Below are 20,427 nucleotides of genomic sequence, written 5' to 3' on the forward strand. Positions count from 1 at the left end.
CCAAGACATATTCTCTTCTTGGTGATTACAGAAGCAAGCTCAAACACACAAGAGCTTCTCAAGTCTTGTTCACATTATATCCACTAGTCACATGGTCAAGTTCAGAGCCAAGGTGTGGAATGCACAGGGTAGGAGAAAAAGGGAGGGAATATTTGGAAGAGTAATTTAACCTATCATATCCTCTTATTCATGTATTACAGCACAACAATCTTTCAGCTGCTTGTGATGACTATAATAGCATTCTTGTCCAATGTTTCCTGCATACAATTCCCAGATTAATCTTCCTTAAACACCACTTTTATCATGTCACTCATCTGTTCTAAAATCATGCATGGGTTGCTATTTCTAACTATACTATATCTAAAGTACTTCTGTCTTTTAAAACCCTTCATCATTTGACCATTCTTCGTTTCCTAAACATATGTCCTTCATTCTAATCAAGCCAGACTCTCAGTGTTTCATGAATATTCTTTATCAATTCACATCTTCGTACCACTGTTCAGACAATTCCTCTTGCTGCAGATACTCCCTTCTGTCCCTCACCTAATTACATCTCCTCCACAAAATTTCCCTAGGCAATTTTTCCCAACTTATATCCTTTTTATGCTAGTGAATCAACATATTACTTCTCCTGGAGAAGACTTGTTGTTTATTCATTCAACGTTATTCATTGTTGTTTATTCATTCAACAAAGTTTTATTTAGTATGTACTAAGTCCCAGCATTGTACTCAACGTTAGTGATAACAGTGAAAAGGACCCCAGTCTGTGACGACATGCTAGCTGACAATCTCTTGGGGAAATTATGGCATGATCATGCTGTATAGGGATGTACATAGAGTACACAGTAGTGATTTAATGCTTAGTGGACTATGAAAATAAGTTGTCTATGGCAAAATCTGTGTGATGAAGAAGAGCTATTCAGGTGAAAAGAGATTAGTGAGAAGCATTCAGGTAGAAGGGACTAAGGCATGAAAGAAAGAGGCAGCATATTTGGAGAGCTGCCCATAATACAGAATGGCTGGGGAATTTAGTATGTGACAGAGATGAAGGAGATAAGGCTGAAGAAGAAAGCTTCTTATAGGGAATCTGAAACACACATTAAGAGCAGGATAATAGTACATTAGTATGTTTAACCATGGGCATGACATGATCTGATAGTGTTTTTAAAAGATCACCTGTAAACAACGGATTGAAGGGAGTCAAGAGGAGAAACAAGAAGACCAGTTCAGAAGGCTGTTGTAATAATCCAGGAGAGATATAAATGTGGTTCATACCAAAGCAGTAGAGAAAAGTAGATTTCAGAGGCATTGGAAGTGGATTTAACAGGAGGTGGCTATTAAATGAAATAAGGCTATGAGAGAGAAAAGTGTCAAAGTTGTGCCAAGTTTCTGGTAGAGACAAAGTAAATGGTGGTCAAGGAGCCTAAAGGAAGGTAGGGAGAAGTGGAGAAAGGGCAGGACAGGATGAACAGGTAGATGATGGGGGATGGGAGCATGTCACATCTTAATGCTCATTAAAGAATGAAACTGGTTTCTGATATCACCAAGCAAGCAAGTAAGGAAGATCTTCTGGCACCACTGAAATCACTCTAACTTGTTGGCCACCTATCCTGATCATGAGTGGAAGTAAATTCAAATCAAAATGGGCCTAGAAGGAGTGCTATGGTCCAGTGTTGCCTGAGATCCAGATCAGCCAGGTTGTAGTTCCTATAGGTGGGGCACAAAGTCACTGAAGATAAGACTATGGGTCTCTGAATTCCCTTTACTGAACTTAGAATTGTGATAGTTCCAACAATTTCCCATTCCACCACCTTCATTGGTGGGGTTCCTGGGAGCAGCTCATCCCTACTCATTGATGATGCCAAACTAATAGTGCTTTTACTAAGCAAGAAATAAAAGACAAGTCCAACAAAGTTACAGTTCGTTTTGCATTTTAACAAATATATATTCCTTTTGAGGAAACTGAAATTAAATATTTATTTTTTATATCTTGAGAAATAAAATGTCCTTTGCTGGGAAAACAATCAAGATATATGTTGGATCTTTAAAAGGAAAGCAGACTTTCAGGGTTTTTATACTAATATCAGGGATATTGGACGTTTGCCCCCAAAGAAAGCAGTGCCCAGAGAAATAAGAGCTACATTCTCAAGCAAGAGAACTGTGTACTTCCTTGATGGTTTGCAATGTATTCAATTACTGGGTAGCTCAGTGATCAAGGGCCTTAGCAGTACAAAAGGCTATCAGATTATCTACCACTACCCCAACCAGGGCAGGATTCTTCTTTCTAGTATGTTCATAAGGACTCTGTTCAGTCTAGTTTTAAAGCTTGGAGGCTTTAATCACCTTCTTTAGAAGACTCTTCCCTATGTCCTTAGGGGAAATTCACTGATACTTAACCCATATTTTACCTGTTATAATTTCCTATTACCCTAATTAATACCTTCTCTGAGCCTTTCCTTATGACTCATCCACCATGTATCACCTCTTACTCTGCAGTGTGTTTGCCATTCACAATCCTTGCATGTGGACAGTTAACCTGTGTCTCTAGTCAGTCCTAATAGTTAGGAAATGTTTAAACCTGTAGTACTAATAAATCAGCTCAACGTATAATTAGAAGCTTAACTCTATGAAGAGAAGATATAGCCCATTTGAATAATATCACTTAGGCCTTTTGAAAACATTCTTGCTTAAAATAACTGAGTTGAATTGGGAACCAGTCTTAAACAACTGTGAAAATAGTTGCCATCTACGACATTATGAGCCCAGTTCCTTCACCAAAAGTGCAGAGCTAAGAATGCTCTGTAGTTTTCTGTCAATTATTCCAGAGGCAAGTAGACTATTAGCTTCCAAAAAGTTGATTAAAATTCAGATTTATAGTTGGGTATGTGGTATGAATCTGTAGACCTAGCTACTCAGTTGGCTAAGGTGGGAGGATCTCTTGAGCTCAGGAGTTAGAGGCTGCAGTGAGCTGTGACTGCACCACTGCACTCAGCCTGGGTGACAAAGTGAGAGCCAGTCTCAAAAAAAAAAATTCAGATTTAATTAAAATCATCGATATTCTAGAGGCTTTTATTTAATCCACTGCATTATAGTCATTGTATAGATGCCTACACCAAGGCAAAGAGAAGTTAAGAAACATGCCCAGCATCACACAGCGGAAAGTGACAGATGCAGAATATGTACCTGCGTCTTCTGACTCCCAATCCTGAGCTCTTGAAATGTCATTCACCTGACTGAAGACAGCAAGATGACTACTTCGTGGGCTTGAGTATCTCTACCACACCACAAAAACTTAGCAGAATATCTGTTTTTTATTTTCTATTGTACCATTAAGAATATGGGCATGATGTTCCTTCTAATTCCTTCATCAGACAAGCAATTTTGTGAGCATTTTGATAGAAAATTGTCATGGGGCACACAGTTTATTGCGTTAGACTTGTGCATCCCTAGATCTGGTTCTAAGCGCTTTACTGACAAGGCTAAGGGGGAAGTAGCAGCACCATCCTGATTCTGAGCCTCTACCCCAGATCCATAGTGAGCTCCAGAAGAGCTCTCAGGACCCTACTTTTTTTTTGAGACAGAGTCTCTGTCACCCAGGCTGGAGTGCAGTGGTGTAATCTCAGCTCACTGCAACCTCCGCAGCCGGGACTACAGGTGCAGGCCACCATGCCCAGCTAATTTTTGTATTTTTAGTAGAGACAGGGTTTTGCCATGTTGGCCAGGCTGGTCTTAAACTACTGACCTCAGGTGATCCACCCACCTTGGCCTCCCAGTGTGCTGGGATTACAGGCATAAGCTACTGTGCCCGGCCCCCTACCTTTCTTTTCCTCCTGCATTAATGTAAGGAAGGTTGATGTGAACAGATCTTTGCTCTATTGGGAGTCTGAGAATGATAGATAATTTTGTGGAAGTTATGTGGGATGGGTAGAGAAGAACCATTCTCTTTTGCCCTGCATGAGTAAGTAGTTGTGTTCTCCTTCTTCTTGATCGCAGAAAAGGCTGAAACCAGAAGTGGTGATGGAGAAAGAGCTAAGAGCTCATTCCTATCTTGTCTTAATTCATATCATCTTGTCCCAGGTTAGTACATAAATGGGATACCCAGTTAGGTGTTTGTGATAGGACCAGGGGAGGAAATGGCCACATGTACAGCAACATACAAAGGAGTAATATGAAATACATTGAGTGGGGAGGCATGGACTACTTCTTATTCATAAGAGCCAAGAATTCCATGACTTTTTTTTTATATCTGTGAGCATGTTTGTTCTCATGCCCATGTTCTTTTTGAAAAGACTTGATCTGGTTTTGACTTCTTTTCGTTTCTAATTAAAAAAAAAATATTTAAAGGGGAGCTTTTTATCTTTAGTTAATAATGTAAAAGAGATTATATTGACATAGATCAATTTCCAGGACCCTCAGTAATTTAGGATTGGACTGCATGACCAGTATCATCATTTACAATGGTGTCTTGTGAATGATGGCCTTTTGGAAGATGTTTTAGGATTGGAGGTTAAGGGGAAGTAGAAGGAGTCAAGCCAGGATTCTAAGGTGAATGCCTGATGATTTCCCACTAAAATGTTCATAAAATGTATTGTTTGATAAGAGAAATGAACAGAAACAAGTCCTTCTCAAATAAATAGAGCTTAAATTGAGAAATGAATTTTTCATTTTAAAAAAAAAAAGAACATGGGCATGAGAACAAACATGCTCACGGATATAAAAAAAAAGTCATGGAATTCTTGGCTCTTATGAATAAGAAGTAGTCCATGCCTCCCCACTCAATTTATTTCATATTACTCCTTTGTATGTTGTTGTACATGTGGCCATTTCCTCCCCTGGTCCTATCACAAACACCTAACTGGGTATCCCATTTATGTACTAACCTGGGACAAGATGATATGAATTAAGACAAGATAGGAATGAGCTCTTAGCTCTTTCTCCATCACCACTTCTGGTTTCAGCCTTTTCTGCGATCAAGAAGAAGGAGAACACAACTACTTACTCATGCAGGGCAAAAGAGAATGGTTCTTCTCTACCCATCCCACATAACTTCCACAAAATTATCTATCATTCTCAGACTCCCAATAGAGCAAAAATCTGTTCACATCAACCTTCCTTACATTAATGCAGGAGGAAAAGAAAGGTAGGGGGCCGGGCACAGTAGCTTATGCCTGTAATCCCAGCACACTGGGAGGCCAAGGTGGGTGGATCACCTGAGGTCAGTAGTTCAAGACCAGCCTGGCCAACATGGCAAAACCCTGTCTCTACTAAAAATACAAAAATCAGCTGGGCATGGTGGCCTGCACCTGTAGTCCCGGCTGCGGAGGTTGCAGTGAGCTGAGATTACACCACTGCACTCCAGCCTGGGCGACAGAGACTGTCTCAAAAAAAAAGTAGGGTCCTGAGAGCTCTTCTGGAGCTCACTATGGATCTGGGGTAGAGGCTCAGAATCAGGATGGTGCTGCTACTTCCCCCTTAGCCTTGTCAGTAAAGCGCTTAGAACCAGATCTAGGGATGCACAAGTCTAACGCAATAAACTGTGTGCCCCATGACAAGTGGGGAGGGAATGGAGCAAGCCCAGCCAGGGAAAATCAGTCATTGCTGCCTGGGTACCTGTAACCAAATGGGCTACAGAGTCTGACTCAAGTCAGCTAGATATTTTCTTATCGAACAACACCTCCCCTCCAAAATCATATTATAAATCATTTGGTATTCAAATATACATTAATTATAGAAATAATGGAGTTATATAGGGACTAGCTCCTAAGGTAAAAAAGCACAATTACAATAGTCACTTATTCACAGTTTTTGCTTTTCATGGTTTCAATTACCTGCAGTCAATATCACCCCAAATATATGAAATGGAATATCTCAGAAATAAACAATTCTTATGATTTAAATTGTACATTGTTCTGAGCAGTTTGATGACATCTCTTTCTGTCCTGCTCTGTCCCACCTGGATTTATCCCTGCTGTCTACATTACACACACATCAGTCACTTGGTAACAATCTTGGTAATAAGATTGTCTGTGGTGGTATCACATTGCTTGTGCTTATTTTACTTTTGTTACAGTCTGTTGTTAAAATGGTTCTATCTTATTATTAGTTATTGTTGTTAATCTCTTATTCTGACTAATTTATAAATTAAATTTTATCATAGGCATGTATACACAGAAGTCATAGCAATCTAGGGTTCAGTACTATCAGTGGTTTCATACATATACTGGAAGTCTTGGAACATATTCCCATGGATAAGAGAGGACTACTGTAGTCAAAATTGGCCATTAAAATATTAACACCTTTGGAGGGTCCACACTGGAGATCCAGAGTTCCAGTGTAGACTTCCTCTTCATCTTTGGATTCTATTTCAATTTCTTTAATATAGTAGCCAGAGGAAATTGGGTTACATCTAGGGACCTTGTTATGTGAAAAATATATACCTTTAAAAACTAGAATCACACTTGGTGTGCCAAGACTTCAGAATTATGAGCAGTATAAAAGAAATGAGGCAGCCTGAGGGAAGAATGTGATCATGGTTCCATCTCATGCTTACTCTAAGGCTTACACTCAGTGAAGGGAATGACAGATAGAACTGCTGTTTCTCCATCCCTTTTTCTCGGTATATTTACTTTTGTCCTGAGTATGTAGAGTTGCCTTATTTTCAGTTGCCTTTTTATCAGTTATATACACACAAGATGCAACCTCCCTACATATAAGTTCACATTATTGTTGATCACCAATCTACCACATTAGCATAACCCCAACAATGTAACAATATTAACAATCAATATTCAAATACTCTGGTGACTGAAGCCCTATCATTTCATTGTTTTTACTATTCTTTTTTTTTTTTTTTTTTTTTTGAGTCCTGCTCTGTTGCCAGGCTGGAGTGCAGTGGCACAATCTCAGCTCACTGCAACCTCCGCCTCCCGGGTTCAAGCAATTCTTCCGCCTCAGCCTCCCAAGTAGCTGGGACCACAGATGCATGCCACCATGCCCAGCTAATTTTTGTATTTTTAGTAGAGACAGGGTTTCACCACGTTGGCCAGGATGGTCTCAATCTCTTGACCTCATGATCTGCCCACCTCAGCCTCCCAAAGTGCTGGGATTACAGGTGTGAGCCACCACGCCTGGCCTTTTTTACTATTCTTAAGGAAGTGAGGAACTGTAAGTAGAACACAGAACATGGGAGATGTAGAATTATGACAAAAAGTACGACTGGAAATCATAGTTCTCAAGACTATGGTGCGGGGATTCTATTGACATCTGGGTAGGAATTGTGTTAGTCCACTCTCATAAGATTTCCATAGCATTAGTCTAAAGCTGTTTTACATTTGCTGAAATTTACATGATTAATTAAAATTAATGGTCAGTTTTAATACTAATATGCATCCTTATAACACCTAGATCCTGAAGTCTTTATTTATAAGTTTGGAGATTTGAAAAAGGGAAAGTGAGGATGAGAAAGAAGGGAGGCTCTTTCTCATCCTCTTTCTGGAATGAAAATTGATTGAATGTCTCATATGTATCTGAGATGCTTGATTGAAATATTCTATGTATTCCTTCTCTATAAGGTTTGTATTATTATGCCTATTTTATAGACTAGGTGCTCCCAGAAATTTTCTCCAAGGGTGATTCAGACAGAAAGTGGGGCTAAGCTCAAAACCAAACACAAGTATCTCTGACTACAATCCTGCCACTGAAAGTAAAGGAAGGCAGCTCTACTTTGCTTCTGCATGGGAATGTTGAGAAAAATAACTAGAGTGATACTGCAACATGTTTTGCAAAGCAAAATATGCTAAGGAAGAGCTTCTAGTATTAACCTTCTCCACAGTACTTATACAGATAATGAACTTTAAGACTTACTAAACCAGTTTTCCTGTTGCATAATTCCTTCTCCTGTCACTCTCTAAATGTGCAATGTCATCTCTTATGTATTGTAACCTGTACAATTGATAGCTAGTTCTAGTGCTACTACTGCTTGGCTAAATGATGTTTAAAATTAAACTTAATAAACGTTTTAATGAAGAGATCAGTCTATATAATTAAATAAAATTTCAAAAGAGCATATAACTGACAAACAAACTATCTCAGCCAGATGATCAAGGTCAACATCAAAAGTAATAAGTCATGTTGACAGTACCCTTGATATAATGTGATGAAAATGGCACTTTACCTCAGTGGTCCTACTCCCCAAATACATAAACCCAGTATAATTATGAGAAAAACAGAAGAGTATCAAGAGAGGGACATTCTGCAAAATCTAAGTATTCCTCAAAACCATCAAAGTCATCAAAACCAAGAAAGTCTGAGAATTGCTATAGTTAAGGGAAGCCTACAGGGAAGTGATGACTAAATGCGATGCGGTATCCTAGATGCGAAGCTGGAACAGAAAAAGGTAAAAATGTTAGGTAAAAATTAAGAAAATTTGAATAAAATATTAACTTCAATAATAATGTATATCATAATACTGGTTCCTTAATTGTGGAAGACTAAGTATGTAGTATATGGGAGTCTCTGTAGTATTGTCATAATTTCTTTAAAAATCTAAAACTGCTGTAAGTAAGAAAGTTTAAGAATAAACAAAAGAGCACATAGATAGGATTTTGCTTCAAAAAAATTTCTAAAATATGTACTCTCCTTTCTGTGTTCTCATGTTTCTCTGAAGATCTGAAGGACCGACCAAGACAGCATTTTAAAAAATTCACATGAAATGCGTTTATCAGGGAAAAGTGTCATAAGTTAGCCTTGTCCCATCTTGCCCAAATACATAAAGATTAAGAAACTCAGGGCTGTTTTTCTTTAACTTTGTTATTGATTAATTATGGTATTTTAAAAGTTGTATTACATTTCTAAAATAGATAAAACTCTGCCTTGTGGGAGGCTTATAAAGTTTAATGAAATGAATCAGATAAATAATATATAAAAAGAATTGCTTTAGGACTAACATTCTAATAACAGAGCTTTTTAAAATAATCAATTTGAATTCATTTCAAATGCTGACCAGATTTGACTTTCCCGTCGATACAGAGGCCTATAATGATTGCATTCCTTCGTTGGATTTTTCTTCACACAAATGAGCATGTACTTAAACTTTGCTTAAATACCTGGACATGCTGACACAAGTCGGGGCAGAATTGCATAGACAGCCCACACCCTGGCTCTTGGCTAGTTCGTAAAATCCAGGACACACTGTGACCCAACTGTGCAAGTCACTGTTTCATGAATCAGCCCCCTCCATGCAAGGGAAAATATTCTTGGTAACCTGGCCATACCATTCTAAGGTGAGAAAAGTGATTACCTGGGAAGAAGACATAAAGGCTACCGCATGTACAGACTTGCTTTGCTGAGGACATGGGGAATTTCTGTTTGCTTGGAATTAGCCCCAGAATTCAGAATTAAGCTAACTACAGCTTATTTTTCTAATATTCTAAAAATGCATGCTTTTCATAAGAACCTAGGTGGTGGCTTTCCTATTTGTGCATACTTCGCCTCTGCTTACCATCCCTGAGCCCTTGGCATTAACCCAGCATTGCTTGATCTCTTCAGGTGATGTGAAATAGAGATTAATTAGTCAGAGGTGTATGTGTAGAAACTACCCAACATATAATCAGAAGGAGGCACAAGACCGTGAGGGTAACTGCAGGTTCTGAAAGGAGAGCTGATGGAGTCTGTGCCAGAAACTAGGCAGGCAGGGAGCAGTATGGTCAGCAAAAGGATGTTTTCCTTTTCTTTCCGCTTTTGGTGCTTAATTCAAGAGACCCTCATCCAATGAGAGCAACTGGAGACAGGCAGTCTATTCTATGGAAGCTGCTAGGTCCAGTCTCTCGCTCAAGGTAATTTATAACAGCTTTTGTTCTTCCTTCATATAGGCCCCAGGAACTCATCGTGATGAAGATTTATGACTCACGGTAACTACTGATAGAAATTTTATGAAACATAGTATCACCAGGCTCTGTGGCTTAATTTCTAATACTATGTGACTTGTAAGTTGTAAGACAAATTCCATAGGCTGCATTCCTTTTCTCTTCAAGACTGCCCCTACTGCATCTAACTCTAGAGATTTCTTTCTCTCCTCATCTCCAAGACTTGCTTTGGTGGATAATATACTCCCTAATTTCTTGCTAACTATATTGACATGCACACCATTTCTGCTTTAGAAGTTTAGACTAAGTACTATAAGAATGCTGACACCAGAATAGGACATAAGAAGCAAGGGGGGAATTGTAAAAGCCTAATAAATTATATAAAACTCTTTAGTCAGAGTCCCTAGCCTGAAAAGGGATGACACCCTTTGGCTTTTTCATAAGAGTGAAGTTCAGAATAAACAATAAGATGAAATATCAACGTCCTATTTGTGGGTAATATTTATGCTTCAGGGACTTTCAGGTACGTGTTACCAAATTCAGTGGACATTTTCACAATACAGAAGTCAGCTCCCACAAATATATTGTTGGGATAATTATATCCCTATTCAGAATGATCTGAGTACCAAGGAGTTCTTCAATCAATATACTGAAAAAGTAGAATTTGACTTCACATTTATTTCTATCATTTGACTCATGAGAATAACCAGAATTCACTGAATATAAATGGGAGTCTGAAACACATTTACAAGACCCTGTGGCTTGGTTTCTAATTTCATTATCACTTTACTTAGCAATGTTGCTTGGGATGAACACTAATCCAAAATTTCTTTCCTCACTCAGTCCTCAGATCCAGAAGCTCATCTAACTGAATTTATGCCTATGTTCCATAAAGTCACCAGAAAAGTTTATTAATTTACAATGCAAAGTATTTACAAAGAGAGAGTTAATTTTTTTTCTCTAGATATCTAGTTCAGAAATGAGCTAAGGACAGCAGTGGGTTAAATGACAATGGAGCCAGGAAGTAAAGGAAAAAGAATACTTTTAGGTTGAAACAGCTTGCTAAAATTTCCTCCTGTAATTATGGCACTGCAGAGTTATACCTAACCAGGGACCTAAATATTCCTGTCACAAGTCTGGGCACTATTTGGGAAAATACCAAAAAAGTCTTACTTTATCATTCTCATTTTTCTGAATGCCATATGCACCGATGCCTTTCAGATTCTACATTTTCATCTCCCATTGCAACCCTCTCACAATATTTGGACAGCATCGGCATTGTGTTTCACATTCCATTTATCTATCTTCCTATGAAAAGGAAGCATCCATGTATGTAATGTACTAATTGCTATCAGTCCCAATTAGGTAAACTTTGCCTCTTTTCCCACATTTTTGTTTATTTTCTAGCATTCATCTTATTTTGGTCTGCTCTCTATATTCAATTATTATAACAGCGTATGGAAAAAACACACCACATTTCAAATTTGTATTTATAACATCAGTTGAATGGGTGCTATAGGCATAAATAACAGCAAAATGGTATTACAAAATCATAAAGGAACATTATATAGGATAAATATTCCTTTGTTTCTCATCCTATATGTGTGAATGAAAGAATTAACATAGGATGACATAATAATGGTAAGGGTCTTGGTACAACAGTAAATGATAAGGCACAATTGAACAAACCTACCTTGTGGTCAATCATTACTGACGTGGGGTTTTAATTCCGAGGACATTCATTTTGTTCTAATTACAGCACTCACAAAGCTTTGACAGCATAGAAGGCAAGCACCCAGAAAGGAAAAAAACCATATTGTAATTAATATTAATAAAAATATTATAACTAACGCAGACTATAAAACATTCTTAAATTTTAAAAGGACCCTGTGATTAACAAGTAGTACTGAGATAAGTGGATATCCACATGAAAAAGAATGGAGTTTCATTCATATCTCACACCATAGACAAAAATTAATGCAAAATGGATCACAGTCTTATATGTAAAAATTATGTTTTCTTAAAAGAAAGCAAAGGAGTAAATCTTCATGACTTTGGATTAGCCAATGGTTTCTAGATGTGACCCAAGAGTGCAAGTGATAAAAGAAAATTTAGATAAATTGAACTTCATAAATATTAAAAACATTGTGCTTCAGTGGACCATCAAGACAGCAAAAAGGCAACCTACAGAATAGGAGAAATTATTTGCAAATCATACATCTGGTAAAGAACTTCTATGCAGAATATTAAAGAACTCTTATAACTCAACAATAAAAAGATAACCCAATTTAAAAATGAAGCTAGGTGTGGTCATTCACACCTGTAATCCCAGCACTTTGGGAGGCCAACATGGGAGGATCGCTTGAGGCCACAAGCTTAAGACCATTCTGGGCAATATAGCAAGAGCTGGTCTCTATAAAAAAATTAAAAAATCAGCATATGATGGCATATCCTTGTAGTCCCAGCTACTCAGTTAAAGCAGGAGGATGCCTTGAGCCCAGATCAAGGCTGCAATGAACCGTGATCATGCCACTGCACTCCAGCCTGGGTGACTGAGTGAGCTCTGTCTCTTGAAAGAGCAAAGGCTTTCAAGAGACATCTTTTCAAACAAACAAGATACACAAGTGTCCAATAAGCACATAAAACAATGTGTAATATCATTAGATATTAGGAAAATGCAAATCAAAACCACAATAAAATAACACTTCACACCCACTAGGATAGCTATGGTACAAAGATGAGCAATGGCAAGTACTGCTAAGCTTGTGAAAAAACTGGAACTCTCATACATTTCTGATGGGGATATACAGTGGAGCAGCATTTTGATAACAGTTTGGCAGTTCCTCAAAAAGTTAAACAGAATTATCATAAAAGCCAGCACTTCCACTCCTAGTGGACCCTATCATACTTATAACTTAGGATGAATAAGACATATGTTCATACAAATTCATAATAGCCCAGAAATGTACACTATCCAAAATGTGCATCAACTGTTAAGGTATGACCACACAAGTGTATATCATTCAATCAAAAAAATGAAGTATTGATACATACTACAGTATGGACCTTGAACACATGATGCTAGGAAAATAAGTCAGACACAAAAAGCCACATGTTATATGACTCCCTCTATATGAAATGTCCAAAATAGGCAAATCCATGGAGATAGAAAATAGATTAGTTGTTTCCTGGGTTGGGGGAGACAAGAGTCTGGAGTGACTCCTAATGGGTATTGAATGTCTTTTAGGAGTGATGGAAATGTTCTGGGATTAATGACGATAGTTGCAGAGCTTTGAAAATAGCAAAAAATACTGAGTCGTACTCTTTAAAATGGTGAATTTTATAGCGTATGAGGTAAATATAAGAACTACAGTTATGATTCAGAAAGGCTGAGGACTTTATTAAGATTAAAGAGAGGTGGTGTAGTGTATTGATTAGGCTAACAGTTCTCAAAATGTGGTCCATGAGTCAGCAGCATCAACATCACCGGAAAATTTGCTAAGAGATGCACAGTCTCAGATTATGCTCCATCTACTGAGTCAAAATCCCTGGGGTTGGGGCTCAGGGATTTGTGTTTTAACAAGCCCTGCAGGTGACTGATGAACACGTAGGTTTGAGAGCTACTGGGTTAGTTACAGCTTTAAAAGCCTAATTGCTTTTCTACTCACCAGATCTGTAGCCTTTGGCAAGTTCCTTGATAGTTCTGTGTCTCAAATTATTCATCTGGAAAAATGATTCCTCACAGGGTTTTCTGTGAGGATTAAATGTTTTAGCATAGGTAATGTGCTTAGGAGAGGGCTTGCCACTTAATGCGTACTCCAAGTGTTAGCCATTATTATGCAACAGTACTGAGCTAATAGGAGAATCAAAGGCAGACCTTCAGACTCAATAGAATGTCAACCACATAAATATATTTTTTCTAGTATACACATTTTTTAAAAAAAAGTTTAACAAAGAGAAATTCATTTTAGTAGTACACTTGATTTATCTAGTGCATCAAAAGTATAATTTCAACATGCAATAAATGTAAAACATCTAAAAATATATATATTCTCTTTTTTACACCAAGTCATCAAAATGAAGTGTATTTTATATTTAGAGTACTTCTCTATTTGGAATGGCCACATTTTACTAGCTTAATAGCCATACATGGCTATTATATCAGAAAACACAGTTCTAATTCAAATATGATCTATCTTCCTTCCTTCCTTCCTTCCTTCCTTCCTTCCTTCCTTCCTTCCTTCCATTTTTATTATACTTTAAGTTCTAGGACATGTGCAGAACGTGCAGGTTTGTTACACAGGTATACATGTGCCATGGTGGTTTGCTGCACCCATCAACCCGTCATCTACATTTGGTATTTGTCCTAATGCTATTCCTCCCCTAACCCCCCACCTCCCTACAGGCTCTGGTATGTGATGTGTCCCTTCCCTGTGCCCATATATTCTCATTGTCCAACTCCCAATTATGAGTGGGAACATGCAGTGTTTGGTTTTCTGTTCCTGTGTTAGTTTGCTGAGAATGATGGTTTCCAACTTCATCCATATCCCTGCAAAGAACATGAACTCATTCATTTTTATGGCTGCATAGTATTTCATGGTATATACGTGCCACATTTTCTTTATCCAGCACATCATCACTGGTCATTAGAGAAATGCAAACCAAAACCATATTGAGATACCATCTCACACCAGTTAGAATACCAATCATTAAAAAGTCAGGAAACAACAGATGCTGGAGAGGATGTGGAGAAATAGGAACACTTTTATACTGTTAGTGGAGTGTAAATTAGTTCAACCATTGTGGAAGACAGTGTGGTGATTCTTCAAGGATCTAGAACTAGAAATACCATTTGACCCAGCAATCCCATTACTGGGTATATACACAAAGGATTTTGACCCACCAATCCTATTACTGGGTATATACCCAAAGGGTTATACATCATTCTAATATAAAGACACATGTACATGTATGTTTATTGTGGCACTATTCTCAACAGCAAAGACTTGGAACCAACCCAAATTCTCTCTTCTCTTTCTAAAGTTCCTGAACATTCAGAGATGTAGTCTCTGCCTGAGGATTTCCGAAGAGTAGATGACCAGATGGGCCAGGTCATGAAGCATAATTTCCTAGCCACATCCCATCCTAACAGGTGATGCTGGGTTCCAGAAAAGTCTCCCATTGACCCACCTCCTCAGCTACATATTGTTATAATAGAACTGGTAAGCTGCCTGAAGAGAATCTTAATAGAGGAATGTATTAGATTTCAGGCTTTTAGGTGTTGTTCGTTGTTGTATCCATAGGGTCTAGAAAATGTGCCTGGCATATAGCAGGTACTGAACACACTTTTTTCAAATCATAAACATTAACAGTGTTTTGCTAACTTAGCCTTTCATTTTCTAATATTTTCAAATATCCAAAAACATTAAAAAATTTCTTTAATATTGTCATTCCTGGCCAGGCACTGTGGCTCACGCCTGTAATCCCAGCACTTTGGGAGGCTGATGCAGGTGGATCACCTGAGGTCAAGAGTTCGATACCAGCCTGGCCAACATGGTGAAACCTCATCTCTACTAAAAATACACACACACACACAAAAATAGCTGGGCATGGTAGTGCATGCCTGGTAGTATCAGCTACTCCGGGAGGCTGAGGCAGAAGAATCACTTGAACCCAGGAGGCAGAGGTTGCAGTGAGCCAAGACAGCACCACTGTAGTGCATGCAGCGGGTGACAGAGGGAGACTCCATCTCAAAAAAAAAAAATTGTCGTTCCTTCTCACAAGTAGACCCATCTTTGTCTTCTAACTCCTAGTTACCTTTAAATATTTATCAAGCCCTTAGTAAAGATCAGGTTTCACAGAATATAAACCCATAATATAATTGCTGATATTTAGGGGTTTATTTTCTGTGAGAGTATATATTTCATATATGTACAAACATCATACAAAGATCATGAGTATAATTTTTAAAAAATGTTTATTGCCGGTCAAAGAAAAAAATGAAAGCAAATATCCAGAGTTATACAATTTATGATTTTCCCTGCATTCTCAGTAGCAGTAGTTACAGGACATATTTTTATGTTAAAGGCCCATGCTGCTGGAAGATGCTGACATTCTTAAAACTTATCTCCTGAACAATCCGAAAGAGCACAATGAAACACCATTGATGTATGGGTGAATAGTTTCTCAAGGAGGCTGGCACCTCAAGTGCATTAGTTTCTTCACTGAGGTCCTAAGATTCTCACATCAAGATGAGAGCAGTTTACTCAGAGTAAAAGATAAGGTCTTAGTAAAGGCCTACAAGGCCTCTCTGACTTCATCCCACTGGAGGGAAGTGAGTGTGGGGAAGAATACTCCTTCCTATTCCTCAAACACACCAGGTTTGCTCTATCATTCCAGTTACAGATTCTCTGTAAGTTCTTTCTGCCTGGAATGTTCCTTCCCCAGGACCAACTTGGCTAACTACTCTCACTGCCTTTGTCTTGCTCAAATGTCTCTACTTCTCCAGGAGTTCTACTCTGATTGCATTATTAAATGCAACCATCTGCCCCTATTCCGCCACACCCCCACTCATGCCTGCCATATTCCTTAGCCTGCTTTCTACTCCCCTTAGCACTTCCCATATTGAAGATATGGCATATTGTGTTCTTTACTCTTCCTCACACTACAACATAAACTCCATAAGGGCAGATCTCTTTACTGTTTGGTTCACTGAGGTACCTTACCCTATAATAGTAGCTGGCAGAGAGTAGGCACTCCATCATAACTCCTTGAAGAACAAATAGAGGGATTATTTCAGTCATAGACCAAGCTCTTTAATATATCACTTTTCCTTTTCAATTTTAGTCTGCTCTAATATTAATATCAGCTGAGAGGTTTTGCAGTCTGAGAAGTTGAACTCTCCCAACCTGTTGGTTGGGCTCGGTGAAGGATCTTGTCTCTGGAATTTATCCTTCTGGGCAGGCTGCCAGAAACTGAATTTGTCATCTTTGGGATATGATGCAAGATTTAGGGTTTTTTTGTCATTCTGAGGGGTGTGTTTCAATTTTGGCTGACTTTATTGTTTTGTCTGGGACTTTATTCTTGTGTTGAGTTTCATTTGTCTGAGTTGATCAAGCAATTTAGCAACTATTCTTCACAGAGCTATGGAATACTAGAAATTAGAGCTGAAAAACACCTCATGGTTGATCCAAACCATCCCCCTGCCATTAAGTCTTCTTGTTCACTACAATACATTGTCCATGGCTTTGTTCAGTTTTAAATGTCCTTAGAGATTCTTTTGGGCCTTCACCCAACAAACCTAATACTCCTGACAATTAACAAGAATTCCCAATGTTTTGTCTAAACTTTCCCTTTCTTATTTTCATTTTATTTCTCCTATTTACAGTCCAAGGTCAAACCTTTTTCTTTTGGAATTTCATACCTTTTAGAGAGGTGTGGGCTTACATTTCTGCTCTATTAGTTTTTTAACCAAATATGTGTTCCTACCTTAATCTTTCTTCATTCTCTTTGTTTAATTTTGGTTTTGGTTTTTGAATTCCTTCCAACTCGTCACCTTGGTTTGCAGTATGTATAGTTTCACTGTATACTCACTGAACAACGATCACAATGCTTTTCCTTCAGAAATCTTAAGACAAAGCACTGCCATCTGCCATATATAATTGCAAATATGTTGAATTTGATGCCATAAGCAACCTAGGGTATTTTTATTTTATTCATCAGAATATTAAATAAGTTCAGTGCCATGCTGTTTAGTTAACTTGATTTTAAATTCTGATGTTAATTGTGTAATCTCAGACATCTCCCTTAAGCTCTTTGTACTTTTGTTTTTGTATCTGCAAAAGGAGAGAAAAATATCAGCTTCAGACTCCTTTGCTGTAATCTTATGAAAATAAATATGTTATTCTAGGGCTAGAAAGAGATCTTTCAGAGAGAAAAACACCTCACTTCCCAGCTTTCAGACAGAATCACACAGGATAAATTATTCTCAATATATGAAGTTCCAATGATACTCTTTTCTGTTTACAGTAATTTATGCTAAATCAATCCATCTTCATTTGTAGCAAAGGGCAAATTTTTAAAATTCAAAAATGCCATAAGCTGATCTTTGTAAAATACTAAATCACGGGGTTGGATGAAGTAGTAGTGTCAAACTGCTCTAAGAGTTTCTAAGTGTTCATGCTCACTTTCTGTAGTTGTATTTTACAGGCACTGGTCCAGGGACCCCACTTTGAGTAGCTCTGTGCTAGACAATTATATTCCTCACCTTCAGATTCAGATACTTTTTAAGAAAATTCTTTCTCTTCTAATGATTAACATTAGACTTGATTTTACTTTTTAGTTTTTGTACTTCTATTCACAATCAACTTTAAAAGAAATAGAATAGCCAATTAATCATTCCTCCCAAAATATTTTATTACATATTTCTCATTTATTTATCATCACCTTTTTTCAAAGTGTGGCAATCCTTAATTTATATAATAAAATCAAATCTGAATGAAAAATACTTTTAAGAAAGAAGAAGAAGAATAAAAACAATTCCGTGGAGCTTACACCAGATCCCTGAGTTATAGAATGATCTCTTGGTCACAGCAATGCCAGCAGCTCCACTTTTCAAACTATCACTAGTCCCTGGCAGCCTACGGTCAGGGATAGGCTGAGAGCAAGCAACCACATTCCAATCAAAAAGATGGCAAAATCGCCCAGTGCTAATTCTACCCCACCTGACAGTCTGCCATCAACCCGTACTCTTCGGATTTAAGATACAGATCATATGTCAGAAATAACTGGAGTAGCTAGTACATAAGTTGGTTATGGGATGCCATGTGCTTTCAACTAGCATCTTTTATAGTTTGGATATGAGAAAAATTTTGAGTTTTAGCACTCTTTTCTGAAATAGGCTTCTCTTATTTTTAGTGGCTTTTAATTATGCTGAAAGGGAATTAAATAACAATATTTTGAAGTTGCATTTTTTCTAGGGAATTTAAAAAAATAAAGTTAATTGGAAAACATGAAATGGGAGGAAATATAAAATATATTAAACTGAACAAATGTAATGCATAAGATACACATTGGGCTTTTTATGATTTACAAATTTCTTCCAAGAAAAAGAAAAAATGGGAATTTAAAGACTTATAAGCTTGTTTCAAAAAACTGTAAAACTAAGTTCCAGCTGGGTCTAAGAACATGGATAAAGTCCCAACTCATGGTCAAGATACAACGTGGTACCAGGGTAAATAATAGCACAGGATGATCGAGGTATTAGTAGAGAAGAAACTTCAAATGCAGAACATTTTATACTACTTTAAGGGATTTTTATAAAACTAAGGAAACATATATATGTATATGTATGTATTAATAGCAGAGAAAATGTATTAAAACAATAGATCAGATGAAGTTTTTCTTTACACAATTTTGTAAGAGCAAGCACATGGCCAATGTGGATTAATTATTAATAAATTTAATAAAGTGAACAGATCATTGGCTCCTAAAGCTAGTTATTTTGTTTTTCAAATGTTTCAAATGTGCCAGATGTTTCATAAAAATAGTTTTTATTATTTAAAATGATTTATGAAGCTAGAATGTCCAACTTTTATTTCCGTGTTAAAATCTAAGTGTTAAAAACCGTTAGCAGACAAACAGAATTTACAGTTCAGTTAGCAGTCACTGAATGTGAAAAGAGTTCTTAAAATGCTCCTCTTCAGAGCCATTCTTGTTCCCATAGAAACCAATGTGAGATCCTGGAAAACAAGGTAAGTTCTAAAATAATCACCATTATAAATACCCATTATATAAATGTAAATACAGGCAATTGAAATGATTTAGATGATTTTGAAATTGCATATCATTTCCCAAACCATAATGATTCCTTCAGAGTGGTTCTTGTCTGTCATATAAATACTGCATTTACAAAATTTTTAAAATTCTTATGATTTACCTGTGAGACCATAATCGCCTTTTCAAACAAGTCTTGGGCATGCAAATATCGATTTTTGAACAGGCAGTTTGGTCTAAGATGGGTCTTTTTGGACTGGGCTTTTATGTTGTGGTAGATTAAGTACTTATTATTAGCATTTAGATTTTAAATAACTGTATCTTTATTCGTTACTAATTGTTCTACAATGAGATGTAAATATTTTAGAGAGTTATTTTACAATTATAATTTTTCACATTTTCATTTGTCCAATATGACAAAAGAACCAAAAATCCTCCTTCTATTTGGGATTGTAATTCTTCCCAGTCCAGAATCGATCACTGGATACAGAGTACTCATAATACTAATAAAGATATGTGTGAGTTGTTTGCAGGTATATATACACCTTCTACAAAGAGCTAAGCCCCATAAACCAAGCCATTAAATATATCACACACAAAAAAATCATCTCAAAGTGGATTAAAGGCTTAAATATAAGACAGGACACTGTAAAATTCCTAAAAGAAAACAGGGGGAAAGCTTCCTGATATTGGTCTAATTTCTTGAATATGATCCCAAAACCACATTAGACAACTGGGGACTGCATGAAATTCAAAAGCTTCTGCACAGCCAAGGAAACAACAGAATGAA

At 37.3% G+C, this 20,427-nt stretch overlaps 1 long non-coding RNA gene across 9 annotated transcripts in view; it reads right to left on the reverse strand.

Annotated features, from left to right (window-relative positions):
• Positions 1 to 20,427, reverse strand: part of LOC103794834 (uncharacterized) — a 170,938-nt gene that overhangs the window by 143,852 nt on the left and 6,659 nt on the right. For all 9 annotated transcript variants that reach the window (XR_008473376.2, XR_008473382.2, XR_008473377.2 and 6 more), the window contains 2 exons: positions 13,532 to 13,614; positions 11,557 to 11,633 (listed from right to left, as the gene is read on the reverse strand). This is a non-coding gene — a long non-coding RNA (uncharacterized LOC103794834). The remainder of the gene's footprint in view (positions 1 to 11,556; positions 11,634 to 13,531; positions 13,615 to 20,427) is intronic.

The sequence above is a fragment of the Callithrix jacchus genome, chromosome 11, assembly GCF_049354715.1.
Source record: "Callithrix jacchus isolate 240 chromosome 11, calJac240_pri, whole genome shotgun sequence".
Taxonomy (NCBI): domain Eukaryota; kingdom Metazoa; phylum Chordata; class Mammalia; order Primates; family Cebidae; genus Callithrix; species Callithrix jacchus.